This window comes from Schistocerca serialis, chromosome 4 (genome assembly GCF_023864345.2).
Source record: "Schistocerca serialis cubense isolate TAMUIC-IGC-003099 chromosome 4, iqSchSeri2.2, whole genome shotgun sequence".
Classification (NCBI taxonomy): Eukaryota; Metazoa; Arthropoda; class Insecta; order Orthoptera; family Acrididae; genus Schistocerca; species Schistocerca serialis.
In genome coordinates this window covers 647,700,258-647,723,117 of record NC_064641.1, presented here as the reverse complement: position 1 = coordinate 647,723,117, position 22,860 = coordinate 647,700,258, and the positions used below count along the sequence as shown (strand labels likewise).

Genomic DNA, 22,860 nt, shown 5'->3' with positions numbered 1-22,860 from the left:
GGAGGGAGAGGAGGGAGAGAGGGTGCCCTGAGGAAAAAAAAAAGCACAGGAAGAGGAGGATCAAAGTTGATAGGAGGGGTAGATGGAGGGAATGAGGGCATCATCAGGCAGGGGGAGCTGGTGGAAGCCACCTTGGGAGAGGGTAACGAGAGTGGAGAGATGGACAGCGGGTGGTACGTGCGAATATAGGTGCGGCAGCAGATGGGGGTGGGAGAGGATAGGAGAGACAAGTGGGTGAGGGGGATCTAATTTACAGGAGATGTAGAGGATCCGTATCCGTTCAAGGAAAAGAAGGAGGTTTGGCAACGGAATAAGGTCGTACAGGATCCACATGGGGGAGGGGAGACGGATGTGATAGGCGAGGCGGAGAGCACGGTGTTCGAGGATTTGAAGGGATTTGTAAAAGGTAGGAGGGGCGGAGATCCAGGCAGGGTGGGCGTAGCAGAGGATAGGGAGGATGACGTTTTCTTTTATTTAGCTACTTTATTTGATATTTTGAGAGTATGCTTAGTGCGAGCGAATTTAAGTATTTTTCAGTCTTTGTTCGATGTCTATCTTTAATGCTGAAATAACAGCAACAAAAAAATAAAAAATCGGTTATTTCAGCAACCGGTTGTTTCGTACGGTTTTTCCATTCACGTTGAACTGGAGATGGAAAGGCTTCAGCGATAACCGCCGTCCCTGGAGCAAGAGCGCCCTCTCGCCTTCATTGCTGACGTCTCTGCCTGTATAGCTGATCGCTTGGTCGTGCACTGCCGCGTGCGTGTGTAGGAGCTTGCGTCGTGTGAGACGGCAGACTCGAGCGGCGCATATGAACAGGAATCAGGTCAGGTAGAAAGATATGTATAGTGCAACACGGCCATTTCCAGCGGGGAGCGAGGCTGTCCGTCCGTCCGGGCCGCTGCGTGACTGATTCGGCGGCCGGGCCTGACAGCGCGGGCGGGCTCGCTTAAGGCGCACGCCGAGCACCTTTCGGGGCCGACGGAATAGGGCCGTACACATCACGCCCGGCTGAATAATTGAGCGGCGCCATCGACCGGAAGCGGGAAGCGCCATCCAAGTGGCAGGCGGCCAGTGCGACGGCCGACAGCGCCGTGGGAACACCCTGCCTGCCTGCCTGCCTGTCTCGCTGTGTGCGCGGGCCGACCGCCGCGGCTCTCCACAGCGCCGCTAGGGGACAGCGGCACCGCCACCTAAGTCACCACGTAAGGCGCCGCGCTCCTCCGGAGGTTCTGGACCGAGTGAAACATCTTCATAGAATTACTACTGATTAGCATTTTGACCTAATGCCAATCTAACAATCATTTGCAACCGATTATTTATTACGATCACAGCTGCTGCATAATATACACTGAAGAGCCAAAAAAACTGGTACGCGTGCCTAATACCATAGGGCCCCTGCGAGCACTCAGAAGTGTCGCAACACGACGTGGCATGGACTTTACTAATGTCTGAAGTAGTGCTGGAGGAAACTGACACCATGAATCCTGCAGGGTCGTCCTAAAATGTCTCTGAGCACTAAGGGACTCAACATCTGAGGTTATCGCCCGCATCTCGTGGTCGTGCGGTAGCGTTCTCGCTTCCCACGCCCAGGTTCCCGGGTTCGATTCCCGGCGGGGTCAGGGATTTTCTCTGCCTCGTGATGGCTGGGTGTTGTGTGCTGTCCTTAGGTTAGTTAGGTTTAAGTAGTTCTAAGTTCTAGGGGACTGATGACCATAGATGTTAAGTCCCATAGTGCTCAGAGCCATCTGACGTTATCAGTCCCCTAGAACTTAGAACTACTTAATCCCAAATAACCTAAGGACATCACACACATCCATGCCCAAGGCAGGATTCCAACCTGCGACCGTAGCGGTCGCGCGGTTCCAGGCTGAAGCGCCTAGAACCGCTCGGCCACACCGGCCTGCCAGGGTCGTCCATAACTCCGTGAGAGTACGAGGGGGTGGAGATCTCTTCTGACCAGCACTTCGCAAGGCATCCCAGATATGCTCAATATTGTTCACGTCCGGGGAGTTTGGTGGCCAGCGGAAGTGTTTAAATTCAGAAGAGTGTTCCTGGAGCCACTCTGTAGCAATTCTGGACGGGTGGGGTGTCGCATTGTCCTGTCGGAATTGCCCCAGTCCGTCGGAATGCACAATCGACAGCAATGGATGCAGTTTAACAGACAGGATGCTTATGTACGTGTCACGGTTCACAGTCATATCTAGACGTATCAGGGATCCATCACTACAACTGTACACGCCCCAAGCCATTACATAGCCTCCACGAGCTTGAACAGTCCCCTGCTGACAAGCAGGGTCCATAAATTCAGAAGGTTGTCTCCATAGCGGTAGACGTCCATCCGTTCGATATAATTTGAAACGAGACTCGTCCAACCAGGTAACATGTTTCCAGTCATCAATTGTCCAAAGTCGGTGTTGACGGACCCAGGCGAGGCGTAAAGCTTTGTTTCTTGCAGTCAACAGAACAGAGGTACACGAGTGGACCTTCGGCTCCGAAAGCCTATATCGATGATGTTTCGTTGAATGGTTCGCTCGCTGACATTTGTTGATGGCCCAGCATTGAAATCTGCACCTATCTGCGGAAGGGTTGCACTTCCGTCGCATTGAACGATTCTCTTCAGTCGTCGTTGACCCCATTCCTGCAGAATCTTTTTCCGATCGTAGCCGTGTCAGAGATTTAATGTTTTATCCGATTCCTGATATCCCGTGAAATGATCGTACGGGAAAATCCCCACTTCATTTTACCTCGGAGACTGTTTCCATCGCTCATGCGCCGACATTATAAACACGTACAAACTCACTTAAATCTTGATAACCTGCCATTGTAGCAGCAGTAACCAATCTAACAATTGCACCAGATGCTTGTTATTTTATGTAGGCGTTGACAAACGCAGCGCGTATTTCCTTTTCACATGTCTCTATTTGAAAACGGATACCTATCTATACCAGTTTCTTTGCCGCTTCAGTGTAGCCTCATTACTAGTTTCTTCCAATAACGATCATCTTCAGATACCCTCACGGAAGAAAATCGCAACCCCAAAAAATAAGTAACGTAGAGTAATGAAATTTTAGGAATACATTTGCCTTGGTAAACCTTTATAAGTGATTAACATTGCAAGATCGCATATTAATGTAAGCATGAAATAAGCCATTGAAAAAGTGAAATGATCGTACATTAATAACAGTTGTAACCGCCAGAACGTTGAATGCAAGACTGCAACGTGCGTGCATTATGTTGTACAGGTGCCAGATGTTAGTTTGTGGTATCCAGTTCCATGCCTGTTGTACTTGGTCGGTCAGTACAGGAATAGTTAATGCTCTAGTCGATGACGCTGGAGTCGGATGACATTCAGTTTGCGGTCCATTGGCGACGGAATTGCTGATAGAGTAGACCAAGGTGACATGTCGACGCTCTCTAGAGCACGTTGGACTACAATAGTGGTATACGGTCGCGCGTTACCCTGTTGGAAAAAAACACCCTCGGACGCTGTTCATAAATTGCAACACAACAAGTCGAATCACCAGATTCGCGTACAGATTTTCAGTCAGCGTGCGTGGGATAACCACGAGAGTATTCCTGCTGTCATAGGAAATCGCACCAGGTGATAACTCTAGATGTAAGTCCAGTGTGTCTAGGACGCGACATGTTGTTTGTAGACCCTCAGCTGGCCTCCTAATAACCAAGAAACGGCCATCACTAACACCGACGCAGAATACACAACAGACCACCACCATTTTTTTCAATGTGTTCCCGCTTGACACCACTGAAGTCGCCAATGGCGGTGGTCTGGGGTCAGTGGAATGCACTCCACGGGGCGTCAGGACCGAAGCTGTCTTTGATGTAGCCGATTTGTAACAGTTTGTTGTGTCACTGTGATGCCAAATGGTGCTCAGATTGCTGCTGCAGGTGCAGTACGATGCACCAGAGCCAAACGCCGAACACGACGGTCTTCCCTCTCGGTAGTGTCACTCGGCCGTCTGGAGCCCGGTCTTCTTGCGACCGTATTCTCGTGACCAACGTTGCCAGCAATCATGTACAGTGGTACAGTCCTGCCAAGTCTTTCTGCCGTATCGCAGAATGAACATTCAGTTTCTCGTGGTCCTATTGTGCGACCTTTTCCAAACTCAGTGAGGTGCTGATAATGGCGTCTTTGTTGTCGTGAAGGCAACTCACCACGTCCAATCTCAAAGGTAGCTCACGCTCATCATCACCTTTCCAGCGTTTATTTGCATCAGCATTACTAGCGCCACTCTTATGCTATTGGCGCGAAATATGAACAGGCATCATCTTTGCCGGTCGTTGTGACCGAGTGGTTCTAGGCGCATCAGTCTGGAACCGCGCGACCGCTACGGTCGCAGGTTCGAATCCAGCCTCGGGCATGGATGTGTGTGATGTCCTTAGGCTAGTTAGGTTAGTTAGGTTTAAGTAGTTTTAAGATCTAGGGGACTACTGACCCTAGATGTTAAGTCCCGTAGTGCTCAGAGCCATTTGAACCATTTGAGCATCATCTTTCAGATGCAGAAATACGCATACCAATTTTCGTTTATGTCGCACAACTCCTTCTTGGTGTTGCGATTTCTTTTCAGTCAGCTTATACAAAATGGAAAGAAAAAATGGCAGACATACGAAATAAAATACTGGCTGACATCTGTCAAGAGCATGTGTCGTTATTGAATATATTTGAACCACAAACACGCCCTGGCTGCTGGTTCTTACGAGGAGATCACGCCAAGCGCCATTACCCGATTTCCCGGAACTTCGTTCAGAGAAATGTTCAAATCTGTGTGAAATCTTATGGGACTTAACTGCTAAGGTCATCAGTCCATAAGCTTACACACTACTTAGCCTAAATTATCCTAAGGACAAACACACACACCCATGCCCGAGGGAGGACTCTAACCTCCGCCGGGACTCGTTCAGAGAAAGAGGAGTCAAAATAAGCGAACACGTGTTTCCGATTATACGTAGATACACGACGGTTTCTGAAAAAAAGTTTTAGAGGTATTTTCGAGGTACTTTATGTGCCTCTCATCTCACGATATGTTAAGACAAAATGATGACTCAGTGTTTAGCGTCGCTGATTATTAATTTTCCGCCACATTTTCGACCCGATTACTGTGTTGATTTATTTTATTTTATTTTTACTGTTTTCATTTATCTGCCCATGTCGGTAGAAGGTTGATTACACGAATCTTTCTTATCAAATTAGGGGTACAAGGGCGTTATATTAATTGTAAAATTGCAACTGGATTTCACAATAAGTGTCACATATTTATTGCGTAGTACATGTGTGTATTCTATGTTGACGGGCTACAATATTTTTAAATTCTCATGTTCTGTTGTTTCATTCCCATATCAATTATTATATTAATTCTTATATTTAATCATATGTTTATTCTTCAAGAACATTTTGTAGCCGGCCGGAGTGTCCGTGCGGTTCTGAGCGCTAAAGTCTGGAACCGAGCGACCGCTACGGTCGCAGGTTCGAATCCAGCCTCGGGCATGGATGTGTGTGATGTCCTTAGGTTAGTTTTAAGATCTAGGGGACTAATGACCTCAGACGTTAAGTCGCGTAGTGCTCAGAGCCATTTGAACCATTTGAGCATCACCTTTCAGATGCAGAAATACGCCTACCAATTTTCGTTCATGTCGCACAACTCCTTCCTGGAGTTGCGATTTCTTTTCCGTTAACGTATACAAAATGGAAAGAAAAAATGGCAGACATACGATAAGTGCCAAGGCAGCCTACTGCATTATTAAATATACACAATCGTTTGAAGTAAAATATGCACGAGGGCTATTTTTTTCCATCTTCGATCGGTCACAAAATAGAAATGGTGTAGCATTTAGCTGCACCTTCCAGCTACTTCCCTACATAGTCACCGTTCCCACTTAGACATTTGTCTTAGCGTGATACGAACTTTCCGATATCCTTGCCATAGAAGGCAGCCGCCTGTGATTTCCGCCAATTCACGACGCTAGCCTGCAGCTCTTCGTCTGTGCCAAAATGAGAATCAGAGGGAGCCAAATCCGGGCTGTATGATGCGATATCAAACACTTCCCATTGAAAGCGCCACAGCAGCGTGTTCGTTGCACCTGCAATATGCGACTGAGAATTGTCGTGAAGAGGGAAACGCATGGGTTACATGAAATCAGACGAAACCCCTCAGCAAAACTCCGCCTTTGGCAGGAGACACCATTTTCTAGGCATCTTGACACGTTCACTGCGCGCTCAAAAATGAAAAGTGCCACTTGATGCAATAGACGGGTATACTAGGGACATTGAATAACACAATGCGCAAAACTTCATCGGATTTTCACGGTGATTTTAATTTCGCGACCGTTCGGAGGTTGAAGGAAAAAAAAAAAAAATCTCTCGTATACAGGAAAACAAACCTGGCGCACAAATTGTAGGACTTGATACAGTCGAAATACCAGAAGTTTTCAGTAAGAACTTATGGTTTTGGAAATAATCCGGAGCCAGATAAAGCTGTGGAATGTCAGGAACAACAAGCGCTATCAGTGCATATAAGCTATAAATTTAGTAAAAATAATATAATATTTTCGTGTACGTGAGGTTGGGTTCAACTGGATTTAGCATTTGAACACTTTTCTTTGCATGTACGTGACGTACTATAATGTTACATATCCCAGGCGTTGTATCGGAAAGGGAGGTCCAATTGAATGGCCATCTCGCTCCTCTGACCTGACACCATTTGATTTTTGGAAAAAAACGACTTTCCTTCTGCAGAGACGGTGACTGTTTTCTTGTAAGGTATTATTATTTTTATTTCTGACTCAGTCAGTTTTGATGACACATTTTCGCGGGCAAGTGCTCTACCATCCGAGCTACCGAAGCACGACTCACGCCCGGTACTCACAGCTTTATTTCTGCCAGTATCTCGTCTCCTACCTTCCAAACTTTACAGAAGCTCAGATGGTAGAGCACTTGCCCGCGAAAGGCAAAGGTCCCGAGTTCGAGTCTCGGTCGGGCACACAGTTTTAATCTTCCAGGAAGTTTCATATCAGCGTACACTCCGCTGCAGAGTGAAAATCTCATTCTACTTATAACATATTGTTCAAAAGTATTAGAGCACTGTACTACCTGTACCTGTAGCATAAATAAGAACACGATGGCAATTACTGTGTCCGCAGCTCGTGGTCGTGCGGTAGCGTTCTCGCTTCCCGCGCCCGAGTTCCGGGGTTCGATTCCCGGCGGGGTCAGGGATTTTCTCTGCCTCGTGATGACTGGGTGTTGTGTGCTGTCCTTAGGTTAGTTGGGTTTAAGTTGTTCTAAGTTCTAGGGGACTGATGACCATAGATGTTAAGTCCCATAGTGCTCAGAGCCATTTGAGCAATTACTGTATTGCTGTCTTACATTCATCATGTACAATGATTTTAGCAATACGAATCCCCTGTTCAAGCTGTCGTATGCTAAGCTGTGGATTCATTGCGACACGACCGATAACAGTAACTCTGGCACCTTCATCTTATGATTGTGTTTCCTTGGTTGAAACTTCCCGTTCCCTGAAGTATCACAACAAGACGAGGAGACAACCGCCGGAAATGTGGGTTCTTGTAGAATTCCTCTGCCTCAGTAGCATTAGGCTTACATTCAACTTTTATCTCCTTTTCGTTGATGTACATTGTACTCAGGTAAATTTTCAACTGAAAACAGTTGACGGAATGACCAGTGAACGTTCTACTTATGATTTAATTTGTCTACTGTCAACCCCAGCAAGTCGACGAGTGACATTACTCTGGACACCTGCAATGAAAGCGTAAGAGTCAGTAGATGTAGATGTAGATGAACGTCTCTGGTTTTTAATAACGTCAAGTTTACGTGAGTGGTACACTGTGATGAGTTTTTGAACATATTTTGAGGAGAGGGGGTGGTTTACCGGATAAAAAAATATAGTGTATTGCTTAAAAAAGACGTGCTGCTATTCATTTCTTGTCAACGAACAAAAATACAACAAAGACGATCATGCTGGTTGAGGGGGGGAGTTCATGGAACTGGCTGAAAATGTGAATTTTCAGTTTATTTTGTATTTTTGAAAATTAATGGTGAAACATTCTTTACTCCTAAAGTTTCAATGATGAAATCACTTGAAAAGTAATTTAATATATGATGCGACCTTCCTGCCACACCCACTTCTTGCAGCAACACTTCAATACCAGCTCTGTGAACGATTCCGGGATCCATCTAGAAGGCTGTGATATATACTCTTTGGTGTTATAGATGATCTGTGACTCTTGTGTGTGATATGAAGGGCAAGAAGTTGGAAGGAGAAAAGGGCATTGGTGGACAGAACAGACTCTCGAATATGATAGACGCTCTTCAGTTGTATTATGGCAAGGCTATCAGACAGAACCTATCTAGTGTAAATGACATGGAAAGTGCAGTGTGGGCTATTTATTTCCACAAGATGTCAGTAGCTACATATAAACATCCCGTTCGTCATCTGTGCCACATTAGATGGTGTAAATATATATATAGGCTCACAGCAATAACAGTCCCTTCATTCACAAGGAGTGGCTTCCAAATTGTATCCTGAACGTTGTAAAGCCAACTTACAGGTTTCTGGCCGATCCTGAACTTCTAAAAATGTGTGTTCATTCCAAAACCTAGAACAAAATGAGCTAAATTCACTGATATAGAAACGGTTCCTTAAAAACAAATTTTCTGCTACAGTTGTCAGAATTGCAGCTTATGACGCAGTTCTTATGTTTAATCATGTAAAGGTAGAGAGGATGAAGATATTAGGGAGAATAGGCTTTAAGATAGGAAATTCCACTCAAAACATCTTGCGAAAAATATATTTACAGTGCTTCAAAGTCAGTTGAAAACTTGGTAAGGTAAAAAAGGTAGAAATCAAGAAACCAGAAGAGAAGCCTTGAAAGAAAAGAGGACCCAACTACAAATCTGGGGCCACCTGAAGAGATTGCATAAAAAAAAAAACGTTACGTTCAACTTTAAATTTCGTTTTCTGAAACTTTTTCCTCAGTGTCTATGAAGACTACAACTATGAAATTTGTACACTTATTTCTGCAAACCCAATAAATGCTGTCTCAAGAGTACATTTAGAAATCCTGAGTGTAATCTGATATATGGGGGAAAAGTGCTTGGAATTTTGCATGAATCTTATAATCTACTTACAGAATTTTAGTTAAAAATTATTAAAATTTTCCTTACCCTTTGCAAAGAGATTGAATAGAGAAAATTTTGTAGTAATCTCTTGAATAGGTGAAGAAAAAAGGTACATATATTATTTTTGGAAACAAAATTTTAATTCCATAAAAAAGTTAAATATATATAATGCAAGGAACTTAAAAGCACATATGTTAGTTTAACGTAAAGCATGGTACACAATTCATTGCCGTACTTCAAACTTGTGGTTTTGGTGCATCTTTTAAACGGTATGTGTTTTTCACCAACGTCCCTGTTTAAGGTCCCATAGGTAGCTAATATTATATGCTTGATACATTTTTTTTTATTTTGTTGCTGGATTAATAGTTATTTGAGGACGACAAGATAAATGGGACACACTGTATATATTAAATGCCTAATGAACTTAATCGTGTATAAACTCAGATATTGACGCAGGTATGGAGTTTTGAATGGATATACTTTTTTAGCGGCGTTTGGAAGCTCTTGCAAAGACGAGTACAGAGATACAATGATCGCTGTACACTGATGAGCCAAAACATTATAAGCACGTGATTAATAGCGTGTTGGCTCACCTTTGAAATCCAGTTCGGCAGAGATTGAGCGTGACATGGATTTGACAAGTCGCTCTAAGGTTCCCTGAAGTATGTGTCACCAGATGCTTACGTAAAGGTCACGTAGTTAACGTAAATCACGCGCCGGTGGTTTGTGCACACGCAGCTAGCGTCCTACAGCGCCCCAGAAGTTTTCCATCAGGTCCAGATCACGTGAATTCAGTGGTCCTCAGACCACGTAGCACGATTCTGGCCTTGTGGCGCGGACAATTGTCCAGCTGTAAGATGCTATCACCATCGGGGAAGATATCGAGCAGGAAGAGATGCACGTGGTGCACAATAATACAGTGTGTCCCAAAAAGAATGACCCGATTTTAACTTCTAATAATATTGAGACAAATGTCACTAGGTAACTGAAATAGTGCTAGATGTAAGCGGCATGGTCTAGAGTTTCAAAAAAATCCACTAGATGTCGCTACTAGCGCTGACCTGGAGCGTGCAGCCAGTCTCGCGCAATATGGCGTTCGCGCAACAGAAGGCATACTGTGTTATTGAATTTAGTTGTACTCAATCAGTGATCGCAGTTCAGTGGGCTTTTCATATTCGATTTCGTGATAAACCACCATCACCAAAGAACGTTCGACAGTGGTATAAACAGTTTGAAGAAACAGGGTGCCTCTGTAAAGGCAGTAGTCCTTGCTGGCCACGCGTTCCTGAACAAACAGTGGAATAAATCCGACGAGCTTTTGAGCGGAGCCCCCGTAAGTCTACATATCATGCTAGCCGAAAACTTGCGTTACCGCACAACAGAGTGTGGCGTGTGTTATGGCGTCGTTCAGCCCTCAAATCATACCGATTACAACTGGTACAAGCTCTTCGAGATATGACAAAGTGAAGCGAGTGGAGTTTAGCGATTCTATTCTAGAGGATATGGAAGATGACACCTTTATGCCACGGTTGATATTCAGCGATGAGGCAACTATCCATATTAACGATAAGGTTCACTGTCATAATGTGCGTATATGGGGGCTCGAAAATCCTCATGAAACAATTGAACACGAACGTGATTCACCAAAAGTGAATGTTTTTGTGCTGTTTCGCAAAGCAAGGTTTATGGACCCTTCTTTTTTGAGGAAGAAACCGTAACAGGACAATCGTATCTTGCAATGCTACAGAACTGATTACTCCCACAACTTTAATCTGACAGCCGGTTATTGTGGCCGAGCGGTTCTAGGCGCTTCAGTCTGGAACCGCGCTACCGGTACGACCGCAGGTTCGAATCCTGACTCGGGGATGGATGTGTGTGATGTCCTTAGGTTAGTTAAGTTTAAGTAGTTCTAAGTTCTAGAGGACTGATAACCTCAGATGTTAAGTCCCGTAGTGCTCAGAGCCATTTCAACCATTTTTAATATGACAATTTCCTCTATCAGTAAGCTCGAGCATCACCGGACTGGCACAACAACGTGCACAGTTTCCTCAACGCCGAAGTGCCTCAAAATTGGGTAAGGCGTACAGGACCGCGAGACCTGGAGGTCCCCTGACGTAACACCATACGATTTTTACCCGCGGGGATATGTTAAACAACGTATTTACGTTCATCCCTTACCTTGTGAATTTGATGGACTAAAAACCAGAATATCAGCTGCCTTAGCTTCAGTGACAGAAGACACCTTACACTCAGTTTGGGATGAACTCGGCTATTGGGTAGATGTCGTCCGTGCAGCCAATGGAGCGAGATTGAATACTGTAATCCCCAAATCCTCGAAAAATAAGCGAAAAATATACCTATTCAAAAAAGCTGATAAAAATTCACTTGACACTTTCCTGAGAGACAATATCCACTCATTCCAAATTAATAATATAAGTGTAGACCATACGTGGCTTAAATGCAAAGAAATAGTATCGGCAGCAATTGAAAGATTTATACTAAATAAATTAACAAACGACGGAGCTGATCCTCCTTGGTACACAAAAGGGGTTATAACACTGTTGCAGAAACAACGAAACAAACACGCCAAATTTAAACAGACGCAAAATCCCCAAGATTGGCGATCCTTTACAGATGCTCGAAATTTAGCGCGGACTTCAGTGCGAGATGGTTATAACAGTTTCCACAGCGAAACTGTCTTGAAACCTGGCAGAAAATCCAAAGAGATTCTGGTCGTATGTGAAGTACGTTAGAGGCAAGAAACAATCAATACCTTCTCTGCACGATAGCAATGGAGATACTATCGAGGACAGTGTTGCCAAAGCGGAGTTACTAAACACAGCCTTCCGAAATGCCTTCACAAAAGAAGACGAAGTAAAATTCCAGATTCGAATCGAGAACAGCTGCCAACATGAGTAACGTAGAAGTAAATATCCTCGGAGTAGTGAAGCAACTTAAATCACTTAATAAGGGCAAGTCTTCTGGTCCAGACTGTATACCAATTAGGTTCCTTTCGGAGTATGCTGATGCATTAGCTCCATACTTACAAATCATATACAACCGTTCGCTCGACGGAAGATCCTTACCTAAAAGTTGCACAGGTCACACCAATATTCAAGAAAGGTAGTAGGAATAATCCACTAAATTACAGGCCCATATCGTTAACGTCGATATGCAGTAGGATTATAGAACATATATTGTGTTCGAACATTATGAATTACCTCGAAGAAAACGGTCTATTGACACACAGTCAACATGGGTTTAGAAAACATCTATCCTGTGAAACACAACTATTTCTTTATTCACATGAATTGTTGAGTGCTATTGACAAAGGATTTCAGATCGATTCCGTATTTCTGGATTTCCGGTAGGATTTTGACACTGTACCACACAAGCTGCTCGTAGTGAAATTGCGTGCTTATGGAATATCGTCTCAGTTATGTGACTGGATTTGTAATTTCCTGTCAGAGAGGACACAGTTCGTAGTAACTGACGGAAAGTCATCGAGTAAAACAGAAGTGATTTCTGGCGTTCCCCAAGGTAGTGCTATAGGCCCTTTGCTTTCCTTATCTATATAAACGATTTTGGAGACAATCTGAGCAGCTGTCTTCGGTTGTTTGCAGATGACGCTGTCGTTTATCGACTAATAAAGTCACCAGAAAATCAAAACAAACTGCAAAACGATTTAGAAGAAATATCTGAATGGTGCGAAAAGTGGCAGTTGACCCTAAATAACGAAAAGTGTGAGTGCTAAAAGGAACTCGTTAAACTTCGGTTACACGATAAATCAGTCTAATCTAAAAGCCGTAAATTCAACTAAATACCTAGGTATTACAGTAACGAACAACTTAAATTGGAAGGAACACATCGAAAATGTTGTGGGGAAGGCTAACCAAAGGCTGCGTTTTATTGGCAGGACACTTAGAAAATGTAACAGACGTACTAAGGAGACTGCCTACACTACAATCGTCCGTCCTCTTTTAGAATACTGCAGCGCGGTGTGGGATCCTTACCAGGTGGGACACACGGAGTACATCGAAAAAGCTCAAAGGAAGGCAGCACGGTTTGTATCATCGCAAAATATGGGAGAGAGTGTCACAGAAATGATACAGGATTTGGACTGAACACCATTAAAGTAAAGGGCTTTATCGTTGCGACGGAATCTTCTCACGAAATTCCAATCACCAACTTTCTCCTCCGAATGCGAAAATATTTTGTTGACACCGACCTACATAGGGAGGAACGATCCCACGATAAAATAAGGGAAATCAGAGCTCGTACGGAAAGATACAGGTGTTCATTCTTTCAGCGCGCTATACGAGTTTGGAATAATCGAGAATTGAGAAGGTGGTTCGATGAACTCCCTGCCAGGCACTTGAATGTGATTCGCAGAGTATCCATGTAGATGTAGATATTGAACAGTTATGATGGATTTTTATAAACTGAGTAATTTAGTATGCAATTTGTTGGCGTTAACCCATTCTTCCTAATAAATAATTCTATTTAATGTCGGGTCATTCTTTTTGGGTCACCCTGTATTTATGTAATAGACAGCTGTCATGGTAACTTCGACTATTGCCACATGTCCCGTCAAAGACAAGGTTAATATCCCCAAAAGCACAATACTGCCCCAACGGGCTGCGTCATGGTGCAGTCCATGTTTCGAACAGTCGTTCGCCTGGATGACGACGCATCCGGACGGGACCATCGAGCTGGTGTACCAAGAAACGCGATTCATCTGGCCAGCCGAAACGTTTCTATTGATTCACAGCCCAATCTTGATGGTGTCGTCGGACATACATATGAAGGCATAGGGGTTGTCTCCTACGTAGCATCTTGTGCTACAATGTGCGCTTCTACGGTCTGCTCCGAAACAGTTGTGCCTGCACCTGGATTGTACACTGTTGTCAATCAGCCGCAGATCGCTGCCTAACCTCGTTTGCCTCCTCGACCAACACCTTATCATCAATTCGTGATTTTATTATGCTTCAATCACTTTGCATGGCAACGGCCTTGCCGCAGTGGATACACCGGTTCCGTGAGATTACCCAAGTTAAGCGCTGTCGGGCGTGGTCGCACTTGGATGGGTGACCATCCAGGCCTCCATGCGCTGTTGCCATTTTTCGGGTTGCACTCAGCCTCGTGATGCCTATTGAGGAGCTACTCGAACGAATAGTAGCGGCTTCGGTCAAGAATGCCAACATAACGACCGGGAGAGAGGTGTGCTGACCCATCGCCCCTCCTATCCGCATCCTCCACTGAGGATGTCACGGCGGTCGGATGGTCCCGGTAGACCATTCGTGGCCTGACGGAGTGCTTTTTAAACCACTTTGCATAGATGCACAAGACAGCGCACGCCAACAGCCGACCAGCTTCGCCATTTCCGAGATGCTTGTTCCCAGGCGCCGGACAATCTGTTCATCGTCAAGGTCTCTTCATGGATTTACCCATTTGTAGCCCGTATATCTGGTGCGGCGCCTAATTTTTGTACCCAAAATTATTTTTGTCCATTTAAATACCATTCTTTCCAGAACGAACAGTTCATAAAACAGCATTGCGATTCATTAATAATTGAGGTACAGATATCTACTTTTTTAAACAGAATGGAGAGATTTTTTCCGCCATAATACCAGACCTCCATGAGACAAATTCAGCGATTCTGTGATCTGCAAAGACCTAACCGAGTAAAAATACATTGACCATTCTCATATAAATTTTGTTCTATTGTTGCGGTCGTTGAATGCTCTGCAGTCCAAAAGTTTAACCACTCTCCAATGAATCTTGCTTAATGGGTAAATATGAAACGTTTAAAGGTCTACGATAACAGAAGTAAAAATATTCTGGCAAATATGCTTTCGCAAACTAGCCGTTTCGAGGAAGATGCGAATGTCTGGTTACCATCGTCACCTGACTTCAGTACCAAATACATAAACGGAAAAAAAATCGCGACACGAAAAAATAATTAATGTAGAGTAATGAATTTTTGGGAATATATTTGTATAGGTAACATATTTGAACCGTTGTACTACCCAATTCTTTAGAAAATAAAATTTACAGTCTCACCAGTTATTTAAACGAGATAGGAAGTCCGGGATCACTGGTGATAGACAAGCTTGTGATTGTTTTACAATTTTAATTTGACTCAAAACAGACTTTACTATAAACTTCAATCCGGACATTTGCCCTCTTACTGATGCGATATACAAGTCTTCACTTTGACTGAATTACATAAACACGAATAAGAATCATTATTTTGCGCCCACACCCATAGTGAATAATTAGTCACAAACAATCGTTCTTGTTTAACCATGTCTCAAGAGACTAATAACACTATACACTTCCAACCAAAGTTACACAGCCACATAATACCACAACTTCATAAAGAACAGCCGGCCGATGTGGCCAAGCGTTTCTAGGCACTTCAGTCTGGAACCGCGCGACCGCTACGGTCGCAGGTTAGAATCCTGCCTCGGGCATGGATGTGTGTGATGTCCCTAGGTTAGTTAGGTTTAAGTAGTTCTAAGTTCTAGGGGACTGATGACCTCATATGTTAAGTCCCTTAGTGCTCAGAGCTATTTGAACCATTTGAATCATAAAGAACAAAGAGATCTTAAAGCTTAATAAAACTGAACTGCCCACTTATGGTTCAACAGTGAAAAATGCTTAGACTAAAAATATAAAGCGGGCCAACCAAGGTCCCAAAACTTGCACACAGAAATAATAAGTTGCACCTTCATTAAAGATACATAAATGATTAACATAAGTGTTAAATAAGGAGGGCTAGTAATAACTCAGTCCACCCCGATAGCTGAGTTGTTGGGCGGCGGTGTATCACGCCAAGGGGCCCGGGTTCGATTTCCGGCTGGGTCGGAGATTTTCTACGCTCAGGGACTGGGTGTTGTGTCGTCCTCATTATCATTTCATCATCATCAGTGGAAGGCAACGGGAAACCACCATTGAAATCACTTCCCTAGACGCTCATGTGGTGGACCTCCCTGACGACGCTTCCCCCATGAGAAGACCTGCCGTAAGGCAGAACACAAAGTTAATTTAGTAATAACTCAACTAATAAAATGACTTACAGAAACGCCAATAATAACAAGGTGGCCTCACTTAATTAACGGACATAATGACTCAGAATGATTCCCAAATTGCACTTAACTTCAGAGAACAGCGTTAAGGCCCCTAGCAGTGTTTGGAAGCAATAACGCTACGGCCGGCAGCCAAAACGAGCGTTCACTCCCCAAGGCTTGTGCACAGGGTCACATAGGAGGCAGTATATATTTATATATAATCCGACCGGCCCCACAATGAGCAGTCCTGACAAGAACCCATAACGGCGCCGACGCCAGGGAATGATCAGTGTTAACAAACGTCCTGCAGCAAAAATAGATTGCAATGAAAACAAGGTAAAATCACAGCCACACTGGAATATATAATAAGCACGCCCCCCAAATTCTTTAGGAGTAATACACTGACATTACCAGTCTCCCAGTAAATTAGCAGGAAACTTAGAGATCACGTCCAGTTGCCTTAAGGCACTTTCAACATTAAATAAACATACCAAATGCTGCCGTTACAAATGATTACACCATTAACTCTACGGCTGCCGGGCACGTACACTCCTAAAACGAGTTAAAATTTGGATGAAAAGCACTTAAAACACACACCCCACGGCTGATCAAAACTGAATGAAGATTATCGGCTTGCTTAAAATAGGCATTGCGGAACGAAGTTCAGAATCATCTCCGGCAGCTACCCATGCCACAATAATTTTCAACAATCTTCTTAGTTAAACACAGAATAAAACTCATACGTAACTTGGAGCCTGCAAATTACGAGTTAGGAAGCTGTTCAGAGTGAGACGACGAACCCACCGCAGTTTTGCACGTCAAGGCTCCCAACGATCGGCACCGTACATCCGCTGCGCGCCAAATGACAAGGGCGGCGACCACAGCGAGGCCCATGCACCACGGTTGGGGACGCGGGCTTGTTTTCAACACAAGTTGGCTCGTTTAACACCGACCGGAGACTCACTTGTCACACGTTCACCGGGAAAACCCGCCGGGGGAGAAATCAGAGATAGCAGGACAGCCAAATATCGATGTCAGCCGGATATCGATATCAGCCATATATCGATCCTAGAAGAAATTCGACATCAGCCCATGTCGATATCAGCCGATCATAGATATCAGCAGACACAGTTCAACATTCAAACTATTAACATCATAAGATCGCAAGTTAATGCAAGCGCGAGATGTTGTAATTGTTGCGGTCTTCAGTCCTGAGACTGGTTTGATGCAGCTCTCAATTCTACTTTATCCTGTGCAAGCTGCTTCATCTCCCAGTACGTACTGCAGCCTACATCCTTCTGAATCTGCTTACTGTATTCATCTCTTGGTCTCCCTCTACGATTTTCACCCTCCACGCTGCCCTCCAATACTAAATTGGTGATCCCTTGATGCCTCAGCCGGCCGGAGTGGCCGAGCGCTTCTAGGCGCTTCAGTCTGGAACCGCGCGGCCGCTACGGTTGCAGGTTCGAATCCTGCCTCGGGCATCGATGTGCGTGATGTCCTTAGGTTAGTTAGGTTTAAGTAGTTCTAACTTCTAGGGGACTGATGACCTCAGATGTTAAGTCCCACAGTGCTGACAGCCATTTGAACCATTTGAACCTTGATGCCTCAGAACATGTCCTACCAACCGATCCCTTCTTCTAGTCAAGTTGTGCCACAAGCTACTCTTCTCCCCAATTCTATTCAATACCTTCTCATTAGTTATGTAATCTACCCATCTAATCTTCAGCATTCTTCTATTCTCTTCTTGTCTAAACTATTTATCGTCCATGTTCCTTCCATACATGGCTACACCCCATACAAATACTTTCAGAAACGACTTCCTGTCATTAAATCTATACTCGATGTTAACAAATTTCTCTTCTTCAAAAACGCTTTTCTTGCCATTGCCAGTCTACATTTTATATCCTCTCTACTTCGACCATCATCAGTTATTCTGCTCCCCAAATAGCAAAACACCTTTACTACTTTAAGTGTCTCATTTCCTAATCTAATTCCTTCAGCATCACCCGAGCTAACTCGGCTACATTCCATTATCCTCGATTTGCTTTTGTTGATGTTCATCTTATATCCTCCTTTCAAGACACTGTCCATTCCGTTCAACTGCTCTTCCAAGTCCTTTGCTGTCTCTGACAGAATTACAATGTCATCGGCGAACCTCAACGTTTTTATTTCTTCTCCATGGATTTCAATACCTACTCCGAATTTTTCTTTTGTTTCGTTTACTGCTTGCTCAACATAAAGATTCAATAACATTGAGTAGAGGGTACAACCCTGTCTCACTCCCTTCCCAACCACTGCTTCCCTTTCATGCCCCTCGACTCTTATAACTGCCATCTGGTTTTTGTATAAATTGTAAATAGCCTTTCGCTCCCTGTATTTTACCCCTGCCAACTTCAGAATTTGAAAGAGAGTATTCCAGTCAACATTGTCAAAAGCTTTCTCTAAGTCTACAAATGCTACAAACGTCTGTTTGCCATTTCTTAATCTAGCTTCTAAGATAAGTCGTAGGGTCAGTATTGCCTCACGTGTTCCAAGATTTCTACGGAATCCAAACTGATCTTCCCCGAGGTCGGCTTCTGTCAGTTTTTCCATTCGTCTGTAAAGAATTCGCGTTAGTATTTTGCAGCTGTGATTTATTAAACTGATAGTTCGGTAATTTTCACATCTATCAACGCCTGCTTTCTTTGGGATTGGAATTATTATATTTTTCTTGAAGTCTGAGGGTATTTCACCTGTCTCATAAATCTTGCTCACCAGCTAGTAATAGCGAATACCCTGTTGAAGAATCACAAGAGGAGAAGGTATTCTTGGAAGAGGGTGGGTGATAAGGTAAGATTTCAGTTAGATTACGTGGTGGTCAGACAGAGATTCCGAAATCAGATAGTGGACTGTAAGGCGTTCCCAGGAGCAGATACAGACTCAGAATGCAATATAGTAGTGATGAAGAGTAGGCTGAAGTTGAAGACATTAATCAGGAAGACTCAATACGCAACGAAGTGGGATACTTAAGTACTAAGGAATGACGAAATACGCTTGAAGTTCTTTAAGGCCTATAGACACAGTAATAAGGAATAGCTCAGTAGGCAGTACAGTTGAAGAGGAATGGACATCTCTAAAAAGGGCGATCACAGAAGCTGGGAAGGGATACATAGGTTCAAAGAAGGTAACTGCGAAGAAACCATGGATAACAAGAAATAATTCAATTGACTGATGAAAGGAAGAAATACAAAAATGTTCCGGGAAACTCAGGAATACAGAAAGAAGTCGCTGAGGAATGAAATAAATACGGAGTGCGGGGAAGCTAAGACGAAATGGCAGCAGAAAAAATTTGAAGATACGGAAAAAGAAATGATTGTCGGCAGGACAGAGTCAGCATACAAGAATTCAAAACAACCTTCAGTGACATTAAAAGCAAGAGTGGTAACATTAAAAGTGCAACGGGAATTCCACTGTTAAATGCAGAGGAGGGACCGGATAGGTGGTAAGAATACTTTGAAAGCCTCTGAGGGAGAAGATTTGTCTGATGTGATAGAAGAAGAAACAGGAGTCGATTTAGAAGAGATAGGGGATCCCGTGTTAGAATCAGAATTTAAAAGAGCTTTGGAGGACTTGCGGTCAAATAAGGCAGAAGGGATAGATAACATTCCATCAGAATTTCTAAAATCATTGGGGGAAGTGGCAACAAAACGACTATTCACGTTGGCGTGTAGAATTTATTAGTCTCTGAAAAGCATCATCCACACAATTCCGAAGACGGCAAGAGCTGACAAGTACGAGAATTATCGCACAATGAGCTTAACAGCTCATGCAACCAAGCTGCTTACAAGAATAATATACAGAAGGATGGAAAAGGAAATTGAGGATGCGTTAGATGACGATCAGTTTGGCTTTAGGAAAAGTAAAGACACGAGAGAGGCAATTCTGACGTTGCGGTTAATAATGGAAGCAAGACTACAGAAAAATGAAGACACATTAATAGGATTTGTCGAGCTTGAAAAAGCGTTCGATAATGTAAAATGATGCAAGGTATTCGGAATACTGAAAAAAAAGTAGGGGTACAACAGCCGGAGTATAAAACCGCCAACTGACAGCTCGATGGCATGAGGTCACTTCGACGGACGGACACACACACAAGTGAAAGTTGCACTACTGGAATATAACGATCAATTCAACTTAAACTAGCTAAATCCGGATTTCGACGTGGTCGTGCATTCTCGCGACCACATCCTTCCATCGGGCAGTGCACATGTCGCCAGCTCCTTCGGCGAGTACTGGCACCGTCGGACCTCACTGCCGCTCCGTCCCAACTCAACTGACTTCGACACATGACGACCCGGAAAAACTAAAGTTCGCGCCAAAGATAGTACCACAGTACTCGCTATCGATAAACGCCGCTGCTGCCACTCACGGACAGACAAAGCGATCAAACGTAGTGGCACCAGTGAATGCTCTAAGAAAACGAGAGGTTACAACCCGAATACACGACGCCAACTTGTCAACGGCACAAACGCGAGCCGGAGCACGGGTCAGTCAATTTTGATATAAGTTGGTAAGTTTGGAGGCGTGTCATGCTGCGAGGATTAAATTATATTGATGAATGATGACATAACAAAACTTACTCGTATATCTCAGGGAATTGATGGTTAGCACTCAGTTCTAGAAGTGTACGAGGCTTCTGTAATGAAGACCCCAAGGGGACGGGGGGGTGGGGGGGGGGGGAGGGGGCAATTGGCCACTCTTGCCCGCCCATCCCTCTTCGCCCCTGCGGACGCCTGTGCCGAGTGGTAGACTAGGACGCCTATGATTTCGTTGCAGGTGGTACGGACAGTCAGTCATAAGATGAATTCTGAACGCTTTCTCCCTATAGTCTAGAGCAACTAACGCGACAACCGACACGCAGTGGAAATATTTTAGACCTCAAAGCAACAAACCAGCTTCAAGCTTATCGGCAGTGTCAGTATAGAGGCAAGGGTTAGCCATGATGATATCTTCGGCATGAAAGTTATTAAAGTTAATAAATCCATCAAGAAGCTACGAAGAGGTTTGTTTCTAGAAAGATGAGACAAGCAGTTGTTAGCGTCCTACTAGCACAATAAATGGATGTTATTTAGTTCCAATATGACAGATGGAGAAACATGTGTCTAGCAAGCAGACTAATGACGGAAAAAAACCCACGATGGCTTAACAACCAAATTCGAAAAACGCTACGAAAAAAGACTGTTTAATTCTCGGTTCAAAAAAGAACATAGAAAAGTCGACAAGCAAGTCATAATATCGCTTGTCCATAAAAAGATCGATGCGTGAAGCCACGTCGAAAGATCTTACCAAGAATTCTACAAGATTCTGACACTACATAAAATTAATAAGCGGGCCGAAGGCTTGTATTCAATCACTCTTACAGTAATAATGAGTGGCAATAGAAGAAATCAGAAGGAAAGCTAAAAGCTTAGAATTCATATTTATAAAAGCACTCACGCAGGAGGATAGTACGAATGTAATTTCGTTTGACCGCCGCACAAACTCCTGTTTAGAGAACGTAGACATCCCTGGCGCTGATATGAGTTTAAAAGAATTGAAAATAAATAAGTCATCGGGTCCAGATGGAATCACAATTCGGTTTTACAAAGAGTACTGTTCCACATCGGCCCCATACTTAACTAGGATTTATCGCCGATCTCTCGCCCAGAGGTAAGTTCCAAGGAATTGGAAAAAAGCACCGGTTCATAAGAAGGATAAAAGATAGGGCATGCAAAATTATCCCATCGAAAACGCTGCAGTGGCGTCCTCATCTCCCCGTGCAATGTGTGGCTGAGAATTATCATGGAGAAGGAAACGCACGACTGATACGTTATTTGGGGTTGCAGGAAATCAGTCGTAACTCGCAGTGAGGGTACTATTCTAGGCATCTCAATTAGTCTTTCTCCTCGCTCATTTCTTGTCCCAAGTCCATAGTCTCCTGTAGCCTTTTCTTCTACCCCTTTCTCTACAGCTGCATTCCAGTCCCCCATGACTATTCGATTTTCATCTCAATTTACATACTGTATTACCCTTTCAATATCCTCATACACTCTCTCTCTCTCTTCATCTTCAGCTTGCGACATCGGCATGTATATCTGAACTATCATTGTCGGTTTGCTGTCGATTCTGATAAGAACAACCCTGTCACCAAGCTGTTCACAATAACACACTCTCTGCTTTACGTTTCTGTTCATAACGAGTCCTACTCCCGTTATACTATTTGATATTACCCTATACTCATCTGACCAGAAATCCTTGCCTTCTTTCCACTTCACTTCACTGACCCCTACTATATCTAGATTGAGCCTTTGAATTTACCTTTTCAGATTTTCTTTTTTCCCTACCACGTTCAAGCTTCTGACATCCCACACCCCGACTCGTAGAACGTTATCCTTTCATTGGTTATTCAATCTTTTTTTCAAGTTCACCTCTCCCTTGGCAATCCCCTCCCGGATATCCGAATGGAGGACTGTTCCGGTATCTTTTGCCAATCGAGAGATCATCATGACATTTTTTCAATTACCGGCCACACACAAAAACGATAAAATGGACAGAGTGAGTAACAGTCTACGACTGTTTCATAAAGACGCTGTGGCGAATGGGGAAAGCGTC

The 22,860-nt window shown here is 43.9% G+C and overlaps 1 protein-coding gene across 1 annotated transcript in view; it reads left to right on the top strand.

Annotated features, from left to right (window-relative positions):
* Nucleotides 1-1,087: 1,087 nt before the first annotated feature.
* Nucleotides 1,088-22,860, top strand: part of LOC126474660 (uncharacterized) — a 421,515-nt gene continuing 399,742 nt past the window's right edge. The window contains exon 1 of the mRNA XM_050102139.1: nucleotides 1,088-1,205. The gene's annotated coding sequence lies outside the window, so the exon portion shown is untranslated. The remainder of the gene's footprint in view (nucleotides 1,206-22,860) is intronic.